Source organism: Rhinichthys klamathensis, unplaced genomic scaffold, assembly GCF_029890125.1.
Source record: "Rhinichthys klamathensis goyatoka isolate OS25496 unplaced genomic scaffold, OSU_Roscu_1.1 h1tg000635l_1, whole genome shotgun sequence".
NCBI classification, from domain to species: Eukaryota; Metazoa; Chordata; class Actinopteri; order Cypriniformes; family Leuciscidae; genus Rhinichthys; species Rhinichthys klamathensis.
This window is the reverse complement of record NW_026607081.1, coordinates 174,318-199,275: the sequence shown is the minus strand read 5'-3', so window position 1 is coordinate 199,275 and position 24,958 is coordinate 174,318. Positions and strand designations below refer to the sequence as shown.

Here is a 24,958-nt window from a genome sequence, read left to right as displayed (position 1 = left end):
CTATTAAATTCTATTCTGTTCTATTATATTCAATTATATTCTGTTCTGTTCTGTTCTATTCTATTCTATTATATTGTAATCTGCTCTAGTCTACTAAACTTTATTTTATTCTAGTTGTCTAATCTGGTCTAGTCTAGTCTGGTTTCCTCTGTTGTAGTCTAGTCTGTCTAGTCTATCTAGACTGGTACATCTGTTGCACTTTACTGTTCTATTCCATTCTGTTCTTTTTAAGATATTATATTCTGTTGTGATTCTATCAGCTGCATTTATTACTCTATTTAAGTTTATTGTCCTAGTCTAGTCTAGTGTAATCTACTTTGTTTTATTCTAGTTGTCTACTTTGGTCTGATCTATTCTAGTCCATTCTAGTGTACTCTGTTATATTCTAGTCTAGTCTATCTGCTTTAATCTACTTCACTTTACTCTTCTATTCAATTCTATGAAGGATCATATCTGCTCTACTCCACCAAACTGTTTGATTCTGTTCTATTCTATTTTTTTCTATTCTGATAATCTAATCTGCTATACTTTGTTACTCAATGAAATTTTATTGTATTATGTTCTAGTCTAGCCTGTCTGGTCTATCTAGACTAGTAAGTCTATTCCACTCTATTTAATTAGTTATTTATTGTAATCTGTTTTAGTCTAGTCTAGTTTAGTCTACTAAGATTTGTTTTATTCTAGTTGTCTACTTTGGTCTGGTCTAGTCTAGTCTAAGCCCTTTGAGTACCCAGAAAAGCGCTATGTAAATTTAACAAAATTATTATAATTATTATTATTAGTCTATTCTGTTCTATTCTATTCTAATCTATTCTGTTCTGTTCTGTTTTGTTCTGTTGTAATCATCTGCTGTATTTTATTACTGTATTTAATTGTTTTGTAATCTGTTCTTGTCTAATCTAGTTTTATAATCTGTCCCAGCCTATTAGTTTTAGTTTAACTTACTTTATTTTCTAGTCTTGTCTATATACTATAATAATTGTAGAAAATCCTGCTGAGATCTGATTGGCTGATTGAGTCCTGATAAGATCACCTGTTGCCACTAACTAATCATGCTTCAGTCTCAGTTTGCTTGTATATAAGAAGCCGTCTCCCCCATTCATACATGGTCTGTGTGGAATTGTTGCGTTGTTGACAATGTACGTTTCTTTCTGATTGTTTGTTTAAAGGATTGTGTTTGATATGATATATTGAATTCTAGTTATGTATAGTTTCTCTTTGGTGTTATATTCATTTGAATTGTTAAAGTTGATATCAGATGTATGGTTTAAGATCTGCAGATGTGTTTGTAATCTATTAATTGTTTCTATGTTTATGTTTAGAAACCAACAATTACCACCATAAGAAATGTCTACTCCTACATGTTGAGTACAATAAACTGAGAGCAATAACTGATGACTGAATGAGTTTTAATGGACCCACCGTTCCAGTAGCAACAGCTGAATCAGCCTAAATGTACCACTAGTTTTTACATGGTCCTTCGAGCCGGAGAGGCTGCTGAAATGGAGACTGAGGATGACTGTGTGAGACCTAAACGTTCATCTAGGATCGTAAAACCTCCAAGATGGCACCAAGATTATATGATGGCTCAGTCAAATCCATCAATTCATCCAATTGGACAATTGTCAAATCAGCCAGAGGATTTGAGCCATTTTGTTGCCTCACAAGGAGCTTCCATTACCGCAACTCAAAATGAAGTGAAGTCTTTATCTGAGGAGATTAAACAAATGAAAGGAATGTTGTTGGATGTGGGACAAATGATAAAAGATCTGCAAAGGAAAAGACATTCTTCATTTTCTACTAGCTCTGAATGCAGTTCTATTCAAGCATCCCCAGTTCATATCCCAATGCAAGCAAAGCAGCAAGAAGAGATGAATGCTAGAGATTCTATTGTGGATGAGTTGAGTGAATGTATGCGACAACATCAAACCAGGCCGGACAATGTGCTTTCTACACCACCAAAGATTCAGGGACAAAATACTTTGCCCCCCGCACAGTATGCGCAGCCTACCATCCCATTAGCGACCACTAGAGAGCCATCAGAGAGACAACACCAGCAGCTTTCTGATCCATGTCTACTTAATAGGCCATCAACTCCTTTACCAGAAAACCTCAGGTCACAACCTTTAATGGATCCCATCGCCAGGGGTGACAGCTTAATCCAGCCACAACGTAATGGTCCTCCATGGCTATCTTCAGTCAGTCATCAAATGAATCCCAGTTTCTATCCAAGTGATCAACAAGTAGGAAGGGATCAAAGCTTATTGCCATCTGGTCAAATGCAGGGAAATGCATTTTGTATGCCCGGTCATCAATGGATGCCTCCAAGTTGGCCAACCTACTTCCCAAGTGGAGGCTTGTTAAACCCACCGTACCTACCTGATATCCCTTATCCAGTATTATATCCATCTCATAGTCAAAATGCTCCACTTAATTGGGTTCCTCCTAGAGTTGCCACGTTGCCTCCTAGAGATTTATCAGTTGGATTTCCTTATACTTCTCTTGGACATTTACATCAAACTTCCTTAGAACAGCAGACAGCTAGAACAGCTGTACGTCAGCAAGATAACCCTTCCATTATGTTGCCACAGAATCATTTGACACCAAGAGTTATTACTACGGCATCAGCACCTCAGGGCCAGCAAAGAGATGTGAATCAAATAACTGCATTCTCCCCAAATGGAATTCAGATGATGGTACCTGATCAGCATACGTCTATTCATTCAGCAGTGAATGTGCCCCACCCAGCTATGTCAGCTCTACTTCCTTCCAGGTCAGCCCGTATTGAGCGACTTTCATTTCCAAATTTGAAGAGTGATGACCCCCAAGAGTTTGCCATGCTGAATATGGCTCTGAAGAATTTGTTACCCTTAGAGGAAACTGAGCAATATAAGTACCATATTCTTCTGGATCATTTGAAGTTGGATGCAGCTCGACTTCTTGCCTTAGCTTATGCCCATCATTCGCAGCCTTATACCATGGCCTTAAAGGCTCTACAGAAGAGATATGGTCAACAACCCCAGCTGGTGCTCCGAGAGATTGCTACTATTAAGAACTTGCCCGCTGTACGTTCAGGCGATTCTGCTGGATTTGGCGCATTTGCTGTACGAGTTCAAGCTCTTGTGGGAATGCTTCAATCCTGGGATCATGAAGAAGGAGCAAAGGAGTTATCATGTGCATCCCATGTCCATCAGTTACTCAGTAAACTTCCAGCACATCAGGTTGCTAGTTTTGCAAGATATGCCAAAACAACCCGACCAGACCAGTCCTATGACTTAGTGAATTTCTCAGTTTGGTTAGAAGAGGAATCAGATTGTCAGAATCTAGCAACCCAAGTGTTTGAACAACACCAAGGTATGAAGAAGTTCCAGGTAAGAGAAGGAAGGCCTACCAAGAGCCAATACCACACAGCTACTTTCCTTCATGGTGTGAGTCAAGAAGTTTATCCCACTCAAAGGAACACTGAAACTGCGAACCATGAAATTAATCAGCGACAGGGCAAGAAGGAGGGCCTTAAACCATCATGTGCATACTGTGGCAGTAAGGATCATCATCTCAGTCATTGTCCTGAATTTCAGAGCTTTGATATGGTAGCCAAACGGAAATGGATTGTTGACAACAATCGTTGTTGGAGATGTGGTTGGGCCCATAGATCATCCAAGTGTGACTTAAGAGGAAAATGTCCGTTGTGTCAGGATCGTCACTTAGGAGTATTGCATGAAGTAAATGCTCGCAAACCAGACTCTAGGATATTCTATTTGAGCCGAGCAAGTGGCCTTAACTCTGTTCTTCTGAAAATTGTGAAGGTAGTTCTGAGCCACAAAGGAAATACTCTGGAGACATATGCCATCCTAGATGATGGTTCAGAAAGATCCATGCTAATGTCTTCTGCAGCAGAGAGTTTAGGTCTTCATGGGGCGGCAGAATCATTGGTTCTTCGAACCATTCGGCAAGACACAGAGAAAATTGAAGGTGCAACAGTTTCCTTTTCCATATCTCCAGCTTCTCATAAGCAAAGTAAATACCAGATACAAGGTGCCTTTACTGCTCAAATGATTGATTTACCCGAACAGACTTATCCTGTGCAAATCTTACAGCGACGCTACCAACATCTAAGAGGCCTCCCTCTGGAGGAGTTTCAGAAAGTTAAACCTTTGCTACTAGTGGGAGCTGATCATCCTCACCTTCTTAGCCCCAAAGAGCGAGTACGTTTTGGACCACCTGGAAGTCCAGCAGCTTTGCATACTCGACTGGGGTGGGCATTACAAGGACCTACTTCTTTGGGTGAAAAGACAAATCCCCAGACTCAGTGTTTCTTCCAAGCTTCTCGCTCAATGGACCAATTGCATAACGATGTGGAGAAGTTATGGCAAGTTGACGTACTTCCTTTTTCTCAGAATCCTAGGCATGCTCTGCGTTCTAAGCAAGATAAGGATGCTATCGAGTGTCTAGACCAGAAAACAAAGCGTGAAGAAATCAATGGTATCAAAAGATATGCGACTCCTTTACTTCGTGTCAAGAATGCACCTCTCCTTAAAGCATCTCCGGAGGCAGTGATGCCAGCTTTGCGTAGAATGGAGAGACAACTAGCCAAGGATCCTGATCATGCAGCTATCTATGAGCATGAGATTCAGAAACTCATTGAAGCTGGATGTGTTAAGAAACTGAAACCAAATGAGATTGACCTCAGAGATGAATCTTGGTACATTCCTCACCATCTTGTGGAACATAATGGCAAACATCGTGTGGTATTTAATTGTTCCCATCAGTATCGAGGTGAGAGTTTGAATGCCTATTTGTTACCTGGACCGGTACTGGGCCCTTCCTTGATTGGAGTTTTACTTCGGTTTAGAGAACATCAAGTTGCTATAAGTGGAGACATCAAATCCATGTTTCATCAAGTCCGCCTCTTGTCTTCTGATTCGCCTTTGCTACGCTTCTTGTGGCGAAATATGAGAAGAAATGATTCAGCCGATGTCTACGAGTGGCAGGTTTTGCCTTTTGGTGCTACATGTAGTCCGTGTTGTGCGACCTATGTGCTCCAGAAATGTGTTCAGAGCCTTCCTGTTGAGTTTCAAGATGTGCAATCTTCTGTCATGCATTCCTTTTATGTGGATAATTGCCTACAAAGTTTTCCAACTACTAAAGAGGCTAAGGAGATGCTGATGAACTTACGTTCTTCCTTGGCTGAAGGCGGTTTTGAGATTCGGCAGTGGGCCAGTAACCATATTTCTGTGATTGACCACTTACCAACAGAAGCTCGTTCAGTAAGCACTGACTTGTGGTTAAGTCATAATTGCACCGATCCGTGCGAGGGTACTCTTGGGCTCAGTTGGCATTGCTTGCAGGATACTTTGAGCTACAAGCACCGTCTAGTGGAGTATCCTGTCCTAACATTGCGGGTTGTATATCGGGTACTTGCTCGTCAGTACGACCCTCTGGGTTTCATTATTCCATTTACGACACGTGCTAAAGTTCTTCTGCAACAATTGTGGATGAAACCTAATAGAGGATGGGATAATCCAGATATCCCAGAGGGGATTAAAACCGCCTGGATGGCATGGGAAGGAGAGTTGCCAGATTTGGTCAAGATCCAAGTACCTCGATGGTGTGGTCAAAAAACCCACAGGGAAGATCCAGTCATCCGAGAGCTTCACATATTCTGCGACGCATCCGAAAAGGCATATGGTTCAGTTGCCTACTTGCATATGAGAAATGGAATTGGTGAGATTTCTATATCTCTGGTCATGGCTCGTTCAAGGGTAGCACCGAAGAAGACCATTTCTATTCCTCGTTTGGAACTGTGTGCTGCTCTGACTGGGGCACAGCTAGCTAACCTGTTGCAAAAGGAACTTACCTTGGCTGTTCAAAAAGTGACACTTTGGTCTGATTCTACAACTGTGTTGACCTGGATCCAGTCCGAATCCTGTCGGTACAAGATCTTCGTGGCAAACCGCATTACGGAGATTCTTGATTATACTAGACCGGATCAGTGGAGATATGTTGACACTGCCAGTAATCCAGCAGATGACATCACTCGAGGCAAGAGACTTGCTGAATTGTCTGCAAATAGTTCTTGGTTTCAAGGACCTACCTTTCTCTATTTGCCCCATCAGCAATGGCCAAAATCTCCAGCCTTAATGACAGAGGAGGTTGGGACAGAGCTGAGAAAACCTTTGTTTTGTGGGCTTAATCAAGCACCAGTTAACTCTCCAAAGTCTAGTGAGTCTCAGTTTAATACCTGGTCAGAGCTGATTGCAGCAACTGTTGAAAACCTCTCGTTGGACTTGGGAGCTGAGATCAAACCTTCTCAAACTGAAGCAGAAGTATATATCCTGCGTCAAGCCCAGATGGAAGATTTCCCTGAGGAATATAAGCTGCTTAAAGATGGTCATGGAGTTCCTTCGCACAGCCGTTTAGTTGGTCTGGCACCAGAGTATGATCCCGTTACAGAGCTAATAAGAGTGGGTGGACGTCTTCGTCAAAGCGAGGATTTGGATCTTGAAGCTATTTACCCAATTGTCTTAGATCCTAAGAATCATGTAACCAAACTTTTGGTTGCTAACTATGATACAACTCTGTATCATCCCGGACCACAAAGAGTATTCGCCCAGCTTCGCCGGAAATACTGGGTTCTGAGAGGGCGACAGTTAATCAAGAAAATCCAGAGATCATGCTTTGAGTGTAGGAAGTGGAAAGGTGTGCCTTCAGTTCCCAGAATGGCTGATTTACCCGTTTCCAGACTTCGCTTGTATAAGCCTCCATTTTGGTCGACGGGTATGGATTGTTTCGGGCCTTTAACCATCAAAGTAGGTCGCCGACATGAGAAGAGGTGGGGCATTATATTTAAATGCCAGACGACCCGATGTCTTCATTTGGAACTACTTTCTAGTATGGATACTGACAGTTTCCTTATGGCCCTTCGAAGATTTGTAGCCCGTAGAGGTAGGCCCCATGAAATATTATCTGATCAAGGGACTAATTTCAAGGGAGGAGAAAGAGAACTCCGGGAGGCATTTTCGCAGCTTAGTCCCTCCTTTCAGGAGATACTTGCCCAACAGCAAATTAAATTCTCATTTAATCCGCCATATTCCCCCCATTTTGGAGGTACTTGGGAGAGAGAGGTACGGTCTGTTAAGACGGCATTACGAGCAGTCTTGGGAAAACAAGTAGTTTCAGAGGAAGTTCTGTATACAGTGCTCGTTGAAATTGAGGAGTTGCTAAACTCAAAACCTCTTGGCTATGTGTCTTCAAATCTTTCAGACCCTGATCCAATCACCCCAAATATCCTACTGATGGGGCGGCGAGATGCCTCTCTTCCACAAGTGATGTATGCAGATTCAGAACTACTTACTCGTAGAAAGTGGAGACACAGTCAAGTTCTTGCGGATCGATTCTGGGTCAGTTTTGTCCGAGATTATCTTCCAAGTCTTCAGACTCGTCAAAAGTGGGAACGTGATGGTAATCCTATTGCTCCTTCTGCCATTGTCATGATTGTGGACCCTCAGCTTCCGCGTGGACACTGGCCTATCGGGACTGTTAGTAAGATTTTGCCAAGTCCTGATGGAAGAGTGAGAGTTGCTGAGATCTTCAGCAAAGGGAAATCTTTAATTCGTCCTGTCAGCCGTCTAATTGTTCTTTCTGAATTGACTGATACGGATCATCCAATTGTATGAATTTCCTGTAGATACAAATATGTTAACATATTTGGGGGCGGCTGTAGAAAATCCTGCTGAGATCTGATTGGCTGATTGAGTCCTGATAAGATCACCTGTTGCCACTAACTAATCATGCTTCAGTCTCAGTTTGCTTGTATATAAGAAGCCGTCTCCCCCATTCATACATGGTCTGTGTGGAATTGTTGCGTTGTTGACAATGTACGTTTCTTTCTGATTGTTTGTTTAAAGGATTGTGTTTGATATGATATATTGAATTCTAGTTATGTATAGTTTCTCTTTGGTGTTATATTCATTTGAATTGTTAAAGTTGATATCAGATGTATGGTTTAAGATCTGCAGATGTGTTTGTAATCTATTAATTGTTTCTATGTTTATGTTTAGAAACCAACAATTACCACCATAAGAAATGTCTACTCCTACATGTTGAGTACAATAAACTGAGAGCAATAACTGATGACTGAATGAGTTTTAATGGACCCACCGTTCCAGTAGCAACAGCTGAATCAGCCTAAATGTACCACTAGTTTTTACAATAATCTATTCCACTTTACTGTTCTGTTCTATTCGGTTTAAGATATTCAATTCTGTTTTAATCTAATCTACTGTATTTTACTACTCAATTTTATTCTAATCTATAGTCTAGCCTACTGAACTCTTTTCCATTCTAGTCACCTAATTTGGTCTGGACTACTCTGTTATGTTCTATTCTAGAGTAGTCTGCCATATCTCGTCTAGTGTTCTATTCTATTCTATTCTGATAATCTAATCTGCTATACTTTATTATTTAATTTTATTGTAATATGTTCTATAGTCTAATCTAGTCTGGATTACTCCGTTCTATTCTAGAGTAGTCTGTCATATTGTAGTCTCATCAAGTGTTCTATTCTGTTCTATTCTATTCTATTCTGATATATGTGTATATATATATGTATGTATATATGTTCTAGTCTAGTCTTTGTCTGTTTCTGGTCTCGTCTAGTGTTCTCTGTTCTGTTCCAGTCTGTTTTGGTCTGTTCTAGTCTAATTTTTGTCCATGTACTCTGTTTCAAGAATATAAACTCAGAATTCAATAGCTATTTTGTTGAAGATCAAAGAGTTGTGGTGGTGTGGGCTCTTTATATCTCTGTCAGCATGTACGGTGCCCATTAGCTGGTCTAATGACACGCAGTTCACTGTTTGCTAACATCACAAGTGCTGTTTCCACGTCCGCGGTTAGACTAACCACCAGCAGGAAGAGAAGACATGTGGGCGTTCAGATTTGTGTGTGACATGATGTAACCTTTTGAAATGGATTCATGCTTTATTTCTCTTCTGCTTTAAGTCTCTCTGTCCTATTTTCCTGACTGCACTTCTGTCCACTTGTTAGCTGCAGCGAGCTTATTACACACGTTCTATTCATGCTGCGGATGCGGTCTTATTGAAGTAATTGATTGACAGCTCAAAGACGTGAGTGGTGGTTTGGAGACTGTGGGCGTGATGTCAGAAGACGACACATGAGGGACCGACTTGCGTCTGCTGTATTATATTCTCTCTGATTGGGATGCGATCTTATCAGTCGTACGCTAGAGAGTCATGACGTACACAATTACTTAGCCGCATAAATTGTATCCCAAGTCAGATTTTTGCGAAATAGATTATTTCCCTTGAAATGTGTAATACTGTTAGTTGAATTTTGCGGCGTATCATATTTGTTGTGCTTCAATTATAGATTCGCTTGTGTTCATCGGCTCCCTGAATCAATCTCTCTAATCACAAGCACTTAAACCAACTGTTGTTTGTTTCTCTCACAAAAATGGGCTGTTCTGTTCTGAAAAGATGGATAATAGAAGACAAAATAATTTACACAAATATCTTGTTTCTAAGTTTTACATACCCCTGGTTGTTTAATATCGCATGTTGCCTTCTTGAGCATCAATAACGGCTTGTGATAGTTGTGTTTGAGTCCCTCAGAAAAGTTGGACCTCAACATTCATTGATTAATACAGAAATTTCGACATGCATTAAATCAATTCTTTATACTGTGTGAATGCTGATTCATACTTATATTTGCCCCATATGTTTGTAATTAAAGCCATCAGCAGTTTAAAACCTAATGGAGTGATGAATTCGTCTCATATACCATCTGATTGTAATCCTGAATCCGCAACCATTGCATCCAATTACTATGAGAGAGCACCATCTCTCAAATTTATAGTGAATTTGCTGTCTTGAATATGAAGAAGATATTTGCATCTGAAGATGAAATGGTAATGCATTTATGTTATCGTGTTTACAGTACAATTCACACGACTTCATGTTATGGGAAGTAAAAAGGGTCTTCCATAGACCAATCAGCACTTATGGCTGTTTTGATTAATGAGGTAATAAAAAAAAATGAGGCTGATCTAAGATTGGTTGTGGTTGTTGATGGATTTTGCACATTTTAAAAACATTAAGTTATGCATATTGGGCTGCTTAATTCACTGCCCATGGTCACTCATCTTAAAAAAAAAAAGAAGTTTATAAAGATTGTAATATGAAAAATAAAGTTTGCTTTAATGTAGCATATCAAGTAAAAATCATAAAATAAAAACTTTCCTTAACATCCAATCCTGCTCAACTAATATTAAATATTAAAATATTAAAACTGTGCATGAGCCACTTGGTCATGCTTAAAAATGACAGCCTATAAGGCCAATTAAAAAATGATAATAATAAAAAAAAAACATGCCAAAGCATTAAAATGAGATATGTTCCCCGTTTTTCCTGGATTTTTAATTAAAAGAAGCAGTACTGGACCCTCAGAGTTAAAACTTTCTTTTTTTAAATTATTGAGGGTCTCTTAGCACTGATAACAAAACAGTTAATTGTCTTTTTGAACTATTCATTTTATTCAGGTTTAAAGGCGTCCATTTATCACCGTTTATTATTGAGGAGAGAAAGCTAAAGTTGGTTCTGGCGGTCCTGAGCTAGCAGTGGTGGGTTTATCTCTGCCTGTTTACTTATGGGTTGGCACTTTTGGAAGCTTTTGGCTGCTCTTTGCTGTGTGTGTCTGTTAAGCTCAGGGTCTTAGTTTACATGTAGGCGGTAAACCTGCCCATCACTGGACCATGAGCGCCGCTGAAGCCCCTCTTAGCATGTGGTCAGATTCGACACACTCTGTGAGCAGCGCGATACAGTCCCTGCACAATCTGGGCTCTTATAGTGTTTGTGTTTATGTGTGCTGTGAAAATTCATGTGTGCATTTTTGCATTAATCATTTGTCATTTTATTTTGTGTTTTTAATTCATATCATGGGAACTTTTTGGCTGTTTGTTTCTGTTGTTTTATATATTCTTTTGACAATAATAAAATAAAATAAAGTCAAATAATTTTATTTTATTCACTTGTTATTTGTGTTGATGATTTAACAATACTAGAGAATAGAGAAATCAATTAAAATAAATAAAAACAGAATTAATAAATCACTTAAAGGGTAACTAAACACCAAACCAACTTTTTTTAGTTAATGATCTGTAAGACTGGGGCTTTATTAGTGCTGTTCATTGATTCGAGTAACTTTTTTGACATTTGGGTATAAAGTGTTTTAATTCTACAATATATGGTGTAAAAACGTCTGAGTGCTGCCCTCTTCAGGTTGAACAGTGGCTACTGCACTTGAATTTTCCTATTGGATGTTTGCGGTAGTTCGTGACGTAGCGGTGAGAGCTGACGTAAGCAGGTTTCAGCTTAACACGCCCTTGGTACGAGCTACCACGCCCATGGCAGTATAAAAACCATCTTGTTTCGTCAAAACCACTGTTTTGCAACACATCAGGAGTTGGAATTGCGAGTATTGAAAACGATCAGGATAGAGTATCCTGTGGAGTCAGGCTCTGACCAGGGGTTTAGTTACCCTTTAATACATTATTTAAAAAGTAATTGGTTTATTAAAGCTGCAGTCCGTAGTTTTTCCTCTTTGTCGCCATCTTTGTTCGAAATCTGCAATTGCAGTTATTTGCGGAATTATCAACTTAATGTGGGTTGTGCCTCGGCACCCTCGGCAGATGAACACAATGTTTTGAGGAGAATGTGCAGCTGTCAGTCGCCACGCTGGTGTGGATACCTTTTTGCAAGTATGACCAACATACGTATTTTCACCGGAAAATGTAATCTGAACAAGTAAGTAACATCCACGTTTGTTCTGACCAACTAAGGGGAAAAAAAGCTAAATCTAACGATCGCTTATCATATCACGTCAAACCGTGCAAATTATACTTTGTTCTCAAATTGTTTATGTTAACAACATCAGCATTGCGTAACTACATGTTATGTCCTTCCGATATTATCCTTGTTTTCGCCCGGTTGCAGTCTCTTTTTTTCTGTAGCCACTCCGAAGTCTTTTGCATTTTACAGCGGGTGAATCTCTAGTTGTCACTGGTGATTGTCGTTTGAACCTTTCTGGATCCGCCATCAAATTGATAAGTTTAATTATATCAAGTGCTGTGAGAAAAGGCTATAAATCTCCAGCTTCAGCATCCCCACACGCAATATAGCCTACTAGCTGAGACTCTTCTTTATGTGTACAGATGTGTGTGTGCAGATGTGACGTAATGACGCAAACACATGCTCGAATTTGGAAATCCACCAGTACAACTGGAGTTAAAAACATTATTACAAGCTTACCGCTTTGAATCGAGCTAAGGCAAGCAGAGAGTTTTGAACACTGGCTGGTTATGTACCTGCTCAAACAAGTATTTTGGATCATTTTTAACCTAAAAAAGTTACGGACTGCAGCTTTAACTTAATTTTAATTTGTTTTATTATTACATTTTACTTATCACTGGCACCTTTGCTTTAGCTATATTGGGGGGAAAAACACACTATAAAATGCAATAAATATTCCATTTACTGAGTGATTATTACTTAATCATTCAATAATTAAAATAATTAATGTATATTGTATTTTTAGTTTATTTGTAAATATTATAATTTATTGTTAATATTATATAATTTTATTTTTACCACCATCACTGCCATCTTTTCTCTGTTGTTGTTTCTGTTATTTGTGTAGATGCTTTGAATTTTCACATTGTAATTTAATTGCATTGATTCAACCAATCACGTGACTTTGGGACGAGATTACTTGAAAACGGTCATTGTTTTTGCATTTCATTTGGAAATGCTAGTCAGAAACCATTAGTTTGCAACCCCTTTTTACTTCTGTAATGTGATATTATTTTCGGAATGGGATATTCAGCTGGGGGGGAAAAAATGTAGGGTGGAGATTTTTGACAAGTTGTGTGTACAACAACACCAAACCAGTAATGTGAATCACAGAAGTAAATAGGGTGCGTTTTGTTTTATGTTTCTACATGGAGCGTTAAAGTCGCGTGACGTCACCCATAGGAATAAAGCCGTGACCGTGACGGTGCAGATCCACTTGTCCGCGCGACACTTCTGTTGCGGTGCGCTCCACTTTATTCCTATGGGTGACGTCACGCGACTTTAACGCGCCCGCAAAGCATCCCGGGAAGGCGCCGCTTCATTTGGAAAAATGCTGCGCGTCAAAAAGCTGGCCGATGCCCATCTTTATGCAAATGAATTCCGTTGAACGCGACGCGACTATCCAATAGAAGTAGAGCACATGGAGACGGGGGGGAAGTCTCTCGCAGGTCCTCTGTTCTAGACTGGCCGCTGGCTCAAAACCACGCCCATAGCGGTAAACTTGAGGAACGCCCATCAACAGTGGCGGCTGGTGAAAAATATCTTAGGTGGGGCTGTGTCATATTCTGTCGGTTTCAATAGTCTGGTAACATGGGAGTCTTTTAGTGTAGTGGCTTCAAGGTTGTGGAATGCTCTTCCTCAAGACATCCGGCCAACATCCACCCTTCTCTCCTTCAAAAACACATATTTTATCTGTATATTACTCTTCAGCTCGTCTGTAAATTATACATTGTTATTGATATGCTATTTGTTTGAATCCCTCTTTGTTTGTATCTTTAACCTAACTTTATAAGTGACCTCTGTATATTAGGCCTACTTTCTGCCCTTGGTATGTGTATTGTGCTTTGATGTTGATTGTTCCATTGGTTCTCAATCTTTTTAGAGTTGTACCCCATGAGGCTTTTAACATCCTTCTGCGTACCCCCACTCTTCAGTCACACCTTTTTCAGTAAGGGACCATATTTGCCCCCTTAAATCGATTTTTCCAGTATTTTTTTCATCTTTACAAATATCTTTATAAAATAAATAATGCTTAAAAAAAAAAAAAAAAATTCAATAGAGAAATGTGAAATGATGGTAAAAACTAAGTGATGCTTTTAAATATTTAATTAAAACCGCCATTCACACAGGGAATGTGTCTGTATCGAAGAGAGTTTGAATCTTAGATCGATCTCCATGCACAGCCTGTGTCTATATTTGTTCTGCATGCTAGTTAGTGCTAAATCCCTTATTTAACAAAGGTACATTGTCTAGAAAAGTAGTATAGTGTGATTTGCCATGGCAGCAATCTGCACGAGGATGTCATATATTATTTACAGAATTTTACCTGATAGAAAAACATGCTCAGTTTAAATCTTATTGAGGTAGAATTAAATGAACGGCAAAATTCAGCATTTTGTTCCCGTTCCCCCTTCTGTCACCTCCTCACGTACTCCAGTTTGAGAACCACTGCCTTTACATATATTTGTAAAGGGACCTTGGGTACTGGAAAGACACTAAATACAAATAATAATAATAATAATTATTATTAATAACCACCCAAACACATTTTAACACAAACTGCATGACACCAGTGCTTTATGATAAAGTCAGTAATTATTTAATGCCATATTACAAGGCTGAGGCATTCTTACACAAAAACAAACAAATTGCACAAACTTTCCATTTGCTTTTGAAATTTAACTCAAATTGTTTAGTTACTTTCTCAGATAGGTGCTGCTTCCCTCACTCCGGTAACTGTCCATGCTGGATCTGTCACTGTTGTTTTAAAAATTAATAACCAAAACAAGGCATTAGCATGACCGCGTCCAGCTAGCCAGGCCTTTCTAGTGTACAGCTCCGATAGTCCGCAGTCTGATAGAGATGCGCGCGCAGCTTGGGGCGCTAGAAGAATCGCCCATAGCTGACCTGATTTGAGCACGCTGATTGGCTACAGTTTATGTCAAACATTTATATCTTAAATCAGCAATTGACTAAACTGCTCTAGAGACCCGCCTTTCTGGGGCGATTTCTCCAGCGCCCCAGAGCTGATCACGTGCACAGAGCTGGAGGGGACGTGTAGAAAAAACAGAGATTTTGAATTTCTATCATATTTTTCCACATATACTGGGTGCATTTAATATCTCAAACACACAAATATTGACAATTTGTATATATTATTTATTTATGTATGTGGCTCATAAACTGTGGTCTGGCTCATGGGGGGGCGGCGCCCTAGCGCCCTCTATTGGCCAGCCGCCCCTGCCCATCAATGTACAAATGTGGGGAGGCGTCGCGACAACACGTGACTGTCGTGTCGCAAAAGTGGATCTCTACCGTGAGAGTCATTCGTTTTGGGTACTACATTGGTCGCACTCTATTTCTGATTCACCAAAAGAACCGACACATTAGAGTCATTCATTTGGCAAAAGCTGTATGTATTTGATTTCCTACAAAGAACTGTGTCATATTATTAATTCGTTCGGGAATCAGAATACTATGATTGTGCTTTATGTATTTGATTTACAAAAAACAAACCAGTGTATATCAGCCATTTGTGGTCTAATCGAACTAAACTGGTCACATTGTAGAAATATTGTAAGAATACTTTTAGTGTTGAGCTTTGTTTAATATTTTGTGTTTGCATTTAATTCGACTGACTTGATTCTTCAAGTGTGACAGTGGATTTTCCATACTGAACTGACCATTTTGTTTTGCGCTATTTGTTATTTGCTTTTAGTACACTGCTTTACCAAAACTTGGCGACATGAACAAAATAAGGATGCTTTCATGCACCCGTAAAATAAGGGATATGATTTTAATGAAATTAATTTGTTTAATTAATACATCAAATAAGTAGCATATCATGTAATTAAGTCAATTAAATTTGTAATCATCTGTAGGCTTTAAAGAGACACCCACTCTTTCATTGCACAGAAGAGAATTAATCAGTTATAATGTCACACAGTGATATACAATGGATAGAGAGCATACTGTGGTTACTATTACTATAGATACAGGATAAATCATAAGAGTATGATATTCTGAATTTAGCTGATGTGCTCATTTGCACATATAAGAACTGCATGATCACAGAAATGCATGATTTTTTTCTGATCCTGTTCCTCTTCTTTCTCTCTATTCCTCCACTGTCCAATATAATACATGACAAAAAGGCCTATAAATAAGATATGGGGATGTAAAAAAATGTTTAAAAATGATTTTTTTTATTACGCACAAGTTTGGTATTGTTGTAAAGCACAGCATTCCAACTTTGTGAAAATTCATAGTAATTTCTCAATGGCATGAGTCATGAACCAATGAAATGTGATTTTCAATCTAATTTTCTTATGCAAACAAAACGATCTTTCTCGCACTGACTGATGCCTCTCAGACAGCACGCGATCCCGATATATAGCATACACATATATACACACAATTACGGTATTTCAAAATATTTGTCTTGGCGAGTATTGACACAAACATTCTCTGTTATGTCTTAAGTGAACGTTTGGTTAACTGTTGGGGAAAAACATCTGATGTATAACATTATATTACATCCGTCCTGTACAGTAGGTCGGACTGTCTGTTTCATTAACGTTAAAGGGGTCATATAATGGTACATGCACTTGTTGATTGTACTGAAATGTGTGTTGGCAGTGCCTGTACACAACCATCATATAATGATAAAAATCCATCCAGTGTTTTTGTTTTAATTTCCTTATATGTTTTCCCCTTCCTCAAATTGAGCCGTTCGTTTTTGTGACGTCACACGCTCGGAAGCCCCTCCCACGATTGTTGATTGACAGCAGCATTTCAACACAGACCCGCCCTGAGCGAGCTGTCATAATAGTCCGCCATTGTCGATACGCTGGAGCAGAATGGCGTCTAAGAGATTGTGGTGTTTGTTCTTGGGTGTAATAATAAACAGAGGGTACATTACGGCATGTTTTCTATACGACGTTCTCAATATAATTCATAATCCCACGTTTATAATGAACAATGCGTTATGGTTATTACAAACTGAGTATGTATACATCAGTAATAAACACACAGCGTTCGTACATCTCACTAAGTTACTTTACCCTGCCAGTACACAAAGATAGATCAAAGTAACATTATGTTAACCAACCATTCAGAAGCGTCCTGTTCGAGCCTTAATTGTCGAACTTCTTCGGGCCGTCATCTTGTTCCGGGTCCGACTCCGGTTTAAACTGATACGGTTGCACAGATGTGTCCTCAGAGACTCCCGCTGCCTTTCTTTCTCCAAAATATACCCTCAACCGTTGTCAAGGCAACACTCCACATGCGTTGTCAAAACGTCCGCAGAACAGAGGGGCGGAGTCAGCGAAGCTCATTATCATTTAAAGGCACATGCACTGAAACAGCGTGCTGTTTTTGACCAGGTAAAATGAGTGTTTTCTTACAATACTAATGATAATTTTTAATTAAAGTATATTACAAACTTTTCATTTAGACCCTAAAGAATCAAATTAACTTGTATGAAAATCACATTATATGACCCCTTTAATCAAACAATTGTGGTATCATGGGAAAAAAGTTGAATATATATTTTTCCTATAGATATTTGGTTTTGACTTGGTGTGTGCCAAATTTGGTGGGGATTTTAACCCTCATGTGGTGTTCAAAACCCTATAACACCTGTGGTGTTCCCGGTCAAAAATGACCGGGCCATAAAAAAAACCTTATAAATCACTCATTATACCATATTTTCACCCAATCTTGGATTCAATCTTTTTGTCAACATGTTCTCTTTCAATTAGGACTGGTTTTATATTTTGATTTGCATCTGAATAACCATAGGCCTCATTTATTTGAGAGTAGGCATTTCATTTTTTGAGTAATTTTTGTACAATTTTTGAATAATTTTGGAAATATTAAATAAAATCTGAAGAAAATTGGTATTGTTGATCACACTAGTCAACTTAACATTTTCACCAGGAATTTTGTTTTGATACTTTTGTTTTGTAAAAAATATGGCACATAGTCACACTTGTGGTGTTCCCGGTCAAAAATGACCGGCCTATAAAAAATAGCTTATAAGTCACTCATTATACCATATTTTCACCCAATCTTGGATTCAATCTTTTTGTCAACTTGTTCTCTTTCAATTAGGACTGGTTTTATATTTCTGTTTGCATCTGATTAATCGTGGGCCTCATTTGTCTGAGAGTAGGCATCTCATTTTTTTAGTAAAAAACAAATCATTTATGAGTAAATTTGGAAATATGAAAAAAAAAAAGAAAAAAAATGGCTACTGTTGATCACACTAGTCTACTCTAATGTTTCACCAGGAATTTTGTTTTGAAACTTTTGTTTTGTAAAAAATATGGCACATAGTCACACTTGTGGTGTTCCCGGTCAAAAATGACCGGCCTATAAAAAATAGCTTATAAATCACTCATTATACCATATTTTCACCCAATCTTGGATTCAATCTTTTTGTCAACTTGTTCTCTTTCAATTAGGACTGGTTTTATATTTCTGTTTGCATCTGATTAATCGTGGGCCTCATTTGTCTGAGAGTAGGCATCTCATTTTTTGAGTAAAAAACAAATAATTTATGAGTAAATTTGGAAATATGAAAAGTAAATATGAAAAAAATGGCTACTGTTAATCACACTAGTCTACTCTAATGTTTCACAAGGAATTTTGTTATGAAACTTTTGTTTTGTAAAAAATATGGCACATAGTCACACTTGTGGTGTTCCCGGTCAAAAATGACCGGCCTATAAAAAATAGTTTATAAATCACTCATAATACCATATTTTCACCCAATCTTGGATTCAATCTTTTTGTCAACTTGTTCTCTTTCAATTAGGACTGGTTTTATATTTCTGTTTGCATCTGATTAGTCGTGGGCCTCATTTATCTGAGAGTAGGCATGGTCAAAAATGGTCACAATGGCCGACCATTGAAAGTGAATGGGAGAGACTGAAAATAACAGAACAATTTAGTTTTCAGGAGCATGTTCATTATTTTCATGTACACATATGAGCATGTGTGCTTGCAAACATCGAGCCCTTGGACCTGTGCATGTATCGATACATTTATACACACGCTACCCAGACACACACGTTAAAACACACAAACTTTTTTAAATATTACACACATTCTTTTCCACAGAGAGAAATTTGATCCTACCCTAACCTGCATCTAATATACATTTATCCATCTGACATTACCACACACACACACACACACACACACACACACACACACACACAGGCCGTGATCAGATTTTTGACTCAGAAACTAGTGAGGAGGAGGAAATTCAGGATGCATCTTGCAGTGAAGATGTTTCTGAAGAGGAAGGCACCACTGAATCGGCTACGGAGCTTGAAACAACTGATGAGGAGCAGTCTTCCAGTGATGAGGGCCCAGCTGAGGTTACCGTTTCATTCTGGTCAAAAGATGGAACTTTGTCCTGGCGTTCATCCCCACCTATGAGGCAAGGCAGGTTTTCTTCTGAAGGCCTTCCTCTTCAGAAACATCTTCACTGCAAGATGCATCCTGCATGTCCTCCTCCTCACTAGTTTCTGAGTCAAAAATCTGATGAATAACATCATGTGCAGAGAGCTGTTTTGCATTGTGCTGCCACAAATGAATGACAAGCAAGGTGCTGTGAGGCATTTTATATATGCCTGTGCTATCACATGATGTATATTTGTAAATATTGTCTAGTTCTGTTTGAGAACCTCACAGTTCCAAAACAAAATGTCATAATATTTTGTCTGAAAGCTGTGATGAAACAAGACCATGAAAGAAAGATTCTTTTGAAGCCGGGTCACTGCAGTCATGGCCAGTTTGTGTGTGTGTGTGTGTGTGTGTGGTAATGTCAGATGGATAAATGTATACTAGATGCAGGTTAGGGTAGGATCAAATTTCTCTCTGTGGAAAATAATGTGTGTAATACTCAAAAAAGTTTGTGTGTTTTAACGTGTGTGTGTGTCTGGGTAGCGTGTGTATAAATGTATCGATACATGCACAGGTCCAAGGGCTCGATGTTTGCAAGCACACATGCTCATATGTGTACATGAAAATAATGAACATGCTCCTGAAAACTAAATTGTTCTGTTATTTTCAGTCTCTCCCATTCACTTTCAATGGTCGGCCATTGTGACCATTTTTGACCATGCCTACTCTCAGATAAATGAGGCCCACGATTAATCAGATGCAAACAGAAATATAAAACCAGTCCTAATTGAAAGAGAACAAGTTGACAAAAAGATTGAATCCAAGATTGGGTGAAAATATGGTATTATGAGTGATTTATAAACTATTTTTTGTAGGCCGGTCATTTTTGACCGGGAACACCACAAGTGTGACTATGTGCCATATTTTTTACAAAACAAAAGTTTCAAAACAAAATTCCTTGTGAAACATTAGAGTAGACTAGTGTGATTAACAGTAGCCATTTTTTTCATATTTTCTTTTCATATTTCCAAATTTACTCATAAATTATTTGTTTTTTACTCAAAAAATGAGATGCCTACTCTCAGACAAATGAGGCCCACGATTAATCAGATGCAAACAGAAATATAAAACCAGTCCTAATTGAAAGAGAACAAGTTGACAAAAAGATTGAATCCAAGATTGGGTGAAAATATGGTATAATGAGTGATTTATAAGCTATTTTTTATAGGCCGGTCATTTTTGACCGGGAACACCACAAGTGTGACTATGTGCCATATTTTTTACAAAACAAAAGTTTCAAAACAAAATTCCTGGTGAAACATTAGAGTAGACTAGTGTGATCAACAGTAGCCATTTTTTTCATTTTTTTTTTCATATTTCCAAATTTACTCATAAATTATTTGTTTTTTACTCAAAAAATGAGATGCCTACTTTCAGACAAATGAGGCCCACGATTAATCAGATGCAAACAGAAATATAAAACCAGTCCTAATTGAAAGAGAACAAGTTGACAAAAAGATTGAATCCAAGATTGGGTGAAAATATGGTATAATGAGTGACTTATAAGCTATTTTTTATAGGCCGGTCATTTTTGACCGGGAACACCACAAGTGTAACAAGGTAACAAAACTCCCACAAAAAAATAAGAAAATTTTCAAAAAACCCCTGAGATTTAGTTAAACCGTTTGGGAACAAAGTCACTAAGTTTCAGTCCAAAGCGATAACATTAACTAGTATTTTCGGGAAAAAGAAAATCTTCTCCGGGTCAAATTGACCCGAACACCACATGAGGGTTAAGGTATGGTTGCTAGGTGAATTTGTTTTGAAACCTTCAGAAACCTTTAACTCGATTTTTCTCAAAATTGACTCTGCTGACTGTATCGACTTCAAACAGGTGTAGCTCTGTCATTTTTTCTGATTCCAACAAGCCATGCATCATTTTGAAGGTTTTTTAATAGAGAATGTGAAAATAACAATAACTCATTTTCTGACTCATTTTGCAGGCACGGGTCACAAATGCAGCCTTAGTGAGCAGAAGATACTACTTTAAAAAAACATTAAAAAATCTCACAGATCCCAGACTTTTGAATGGTGGAGTGCAAATTTAATTCATATTGAGTGTTAAGTCCTATTTTACGATTAAAAGAGACAGTCGCCTGTTTGTTTTACTCTAGAATATGCATGCCCATAGACCACCATGAAAAATACAGATTTTTGTGTGTGATTTAAGCCAAGAAGATGCCATTGTTGTCAGATTTTATTCCAGATTTGAAATAATTTAGGCGAATAAGTATGCAAATGTTGATGTTTCTCCATTGAAATAGATAGGAGCTGTACTTGCATGATTGAAAATAGCCTTATGAGTATGTTCCCTGATTCAATTTGCATTAAAGGAAAAAAAAATCTGATCTTGTAGGCTTTTCCAATGAGTTAAATCAGGTGCATTGGATTAGGAAGCCATCTAAATTGTGTGTTTTTGGGTCAGTGATTGTGTGTGATGATCCTCTACAGGATCTGACAGTGATCACAGAGTGAAGTCACTGAGCATCTTAACCTTATCCTCCGTGTCTCTCGGGAAGCTGTGCTTTATTTCCAGGTCTGGCCTGTGTGTTACGGACGTTGTTTTCTGGTGTGTGGATTGAATCCTGGCTCTTAGCAGGAACTGATTCACAGTATTGTGAAAAGTGTCGCTGAATCTCTCAAACAAGCCTTGTGCCCACTGACCCGTGATGACTGCTTTCATTCTCTGTGCAGCTCTCTGGAAGTGCTAAAAACCTCTGCGCTGGGTGTTTGAAGGAGAGATATGAAAGTGTGGTTTGGTGTCGTGGGGGTGGGAAGCATCTGTGTGTACGTGTGGATGAAGTATTTGATGATGTCTATGAAGATAGGACGCTTGTGGTATGTGCTGTGTGTGAGAGATATCAAACTTTGAGAGGTGAGTGTGAGTAACTGTGGATTTGATAAGGCTTATGGGTTTCTGTCAGTCCATATCCGTCGACTTTAATAAATGCGTGTGCGAGTGAGTAAACAAAGCCTGAAGCCATTCACAGCGTCTGAGTCACCTCTGAGCAAGAGAGGTCCGGTGAGTTGGCGCGAGTCTTAGACTCGTAACTCAATGTGGCCCTCCCAAGTTCAACAGTTCTGCTCATTTTGGCGATATAAATCACCATCCAGATCAGCTCAGAGCTTCACTCGCAAAAACCCTCGACTATAAAGGATCCAAATAGGGGCTTTTGCAGCTATGCCTTAGATAGAAGAACCATTTCTGTGCCATTAGCCACGTTTCCATTACAGATTTGCGCAAAACTTTTGTAATATTTTCGAAATGTTGATAGAAACCTACTGTGAAATGACGGCGTTTCCATTAACCGAAGTTATGCGACTAAAATGTAATTTTATTCCTCTCGCGATAAGTCATTCCAAAAATCATGGCAACGGATGTTGGTAGGTTTAAGTACTGCATATCCCAGCAAAGGCCCTTATACTTGGGAGTGGCACATATGAGGTGTTTCTGGGTGTTTCTCCCTCATATCTGCTTCAAGGTCTTGATAAATTGTGGCATTTTTTGGTTGTTTAGAATCCAGTATTCCCGTAATACTTTTGTCTTTTATGAGTTTAATAAGAACCCTGTTTCGTCTTCTGTCTAAACCAGTGTTGTGCCTGAACGCATTCAATGAACTCGTTCATATTTTGGGGCGAACGTGAACTGAACGTACTGAATTACTGCCTGATGAACGTTACTATGAACGCGTTCATTCTGGTGTCTGTGAACGCACGCTCTCTCAGTTTAACTTCGTTCAATAGGGTGCCAGATTTCTATAGAGCCTTCCAGGCGAAAACCCGGCTAAAACATGCGTAAACAGGCCTTAATATGTAGCGAAAAAAACACCCAATCTGGCAACACCAGCCACCAGTGTCGCACCGCGGCCGCCGCATGCGTCATCAAGACAAGAAGCAGCATGTAGTCGACAAAGCAGGTCGGTGATGATGGGAAAAATCGGACATTTCTGTGCAAAATTTGCCCGTCGATAAAATAATCGCCGTCTGTGGTTGTATATGGGCTGTGGCAATAATAAAAAAAAAAAAAAAAAAAACCTTGCAGCAACATATGGAAAAAAAAGAACTATGACCTAGTTCCTTTTTTGAAGTATGACCTATGAACTGAATTAGTTCATTTTAAAATTTATGAACTGAACTTTGAACTAGTTCATGTAGAAAATGAACTTTCCCAACACTGATCTAAACATCCCGCTCCATCTATGTCAAGTGACCTAATCCTTTTTCGAATTGCCTGAAAAACCACCTCATGCGAGCGTAAAAACTTTTTTGCAATATATGGGAGTTTTTTGCGAAATTGATGTGTTTCCAATGGGCGTATTTTCAATTTTCATATTCAATTTGCACAATTTGAAGGGTAATGGAAATGCGGCTATTGAGGAACCTTTCAGTGAACATTTCTTAAAAGAACCATTATTTTTCTTAGTGTTAAGAACATTTTTTATAATCAAATGAACTGCTACGCAGTCACAAGCTTATCATTTGCATGTAATTTTAAGTATTGCAGTTTAAAAACAAGTGAATTTAAACTATTGAAGCGCAGTTAGCAGCGACAGACAACTTATTTTGCTATATGTGCGCGCTCTCTGAGAGACTGTTTCTCAGCACTGTCTGAGAGACACACGACACGAAGCCGCTGCTCATAGAGCGTGAGAGCTTTTTGCCAAATAATTTGGCTTGAACGGTTAAATACACATACTCATATGTCCAAGTGACTTTGTCTTTGCAAGTAAACAGTCATTTATGTCTTAAAGGGATACTCCACTTTTTTTGGAAATAGGCTCATTTTACAACTCCCCCAGAGTTAAACTGTTGAGTTTTACCGTTTTTGAATCCATTCAGCCGATCTCCGGTTCTGGCGGTACCACTTTTAGCATAGCTTAGCATACATCATTGAAGTGGACAAGACCATTAGCATTTCTAAAAAAAAAATGACCAAAGAGTTTCGATATTTTTCCTATTTAAAACTTGACTCTTCTGTAGTTACATCGTGCACTAAGACCGACGGAAAATGTAAAGTTGCGATTTTCTAGGCTGATATGGCTAGGAACTATACTCTCATTCCTGCGTAATAATCAAGAAACTTTACTGCCGTACCATGAGAGCAGCAGGCGTAATGATATGACGCAGCGCCTGAAAATAGTTCCGTTGTGTTGACGGAAGGTGGCCTATTTTCAGGCGCTGCGTCATATCATTACGCCTGCTGCTCTCATGGTACGGCAGTGAAGTTTAAACTTTACATTTTCCGTCGGTCTTAGTGCACGATGTAACTACAGAAGAGTCAAGTTTTAAATAGGAAAAATATCGAAACTCTTTGGTCATTTTTTTTTTTAGAAATGCTAATGGTCTTGTCCACTTCAATGATGTATGCTAAGCTATGCTAAAAGTGGTACCGCCAGAACCAGAGATCGGCTGAATGGATTCAAAAACGGTAAAACTCGACAGTTTAACTCTGGGGGAGTTGTAAAATGAGCCTATTTCCAAAAAAAGTGGAGTATCCCTTTAAGTGAACATAAACAGTTGAGAAAGAAAACGTACAAGTATATTGGATACGTACAGTCGGTCTTAAAGTGACAGCAGCCTTATAAACCTACTGTCATTATTAATGTTAATCAAACAAG

At 38.8% G+C, this 24,958-nt stretch overlaps 1 protein-coding gene across 1 annotated transcript in view; it reads left to right on the top strand.

Annotated features, from left to right (window-relative positions):
- LOC130076234 (cadherin-11) overlaps positions 1-24,958 on the top strand; it is a 105,096-nt gene that overhangs the window by 52,687 nt on the left and 27,451 nt on the right. The gene's annotated exons all lie outside the window — the stretch shown is intronic.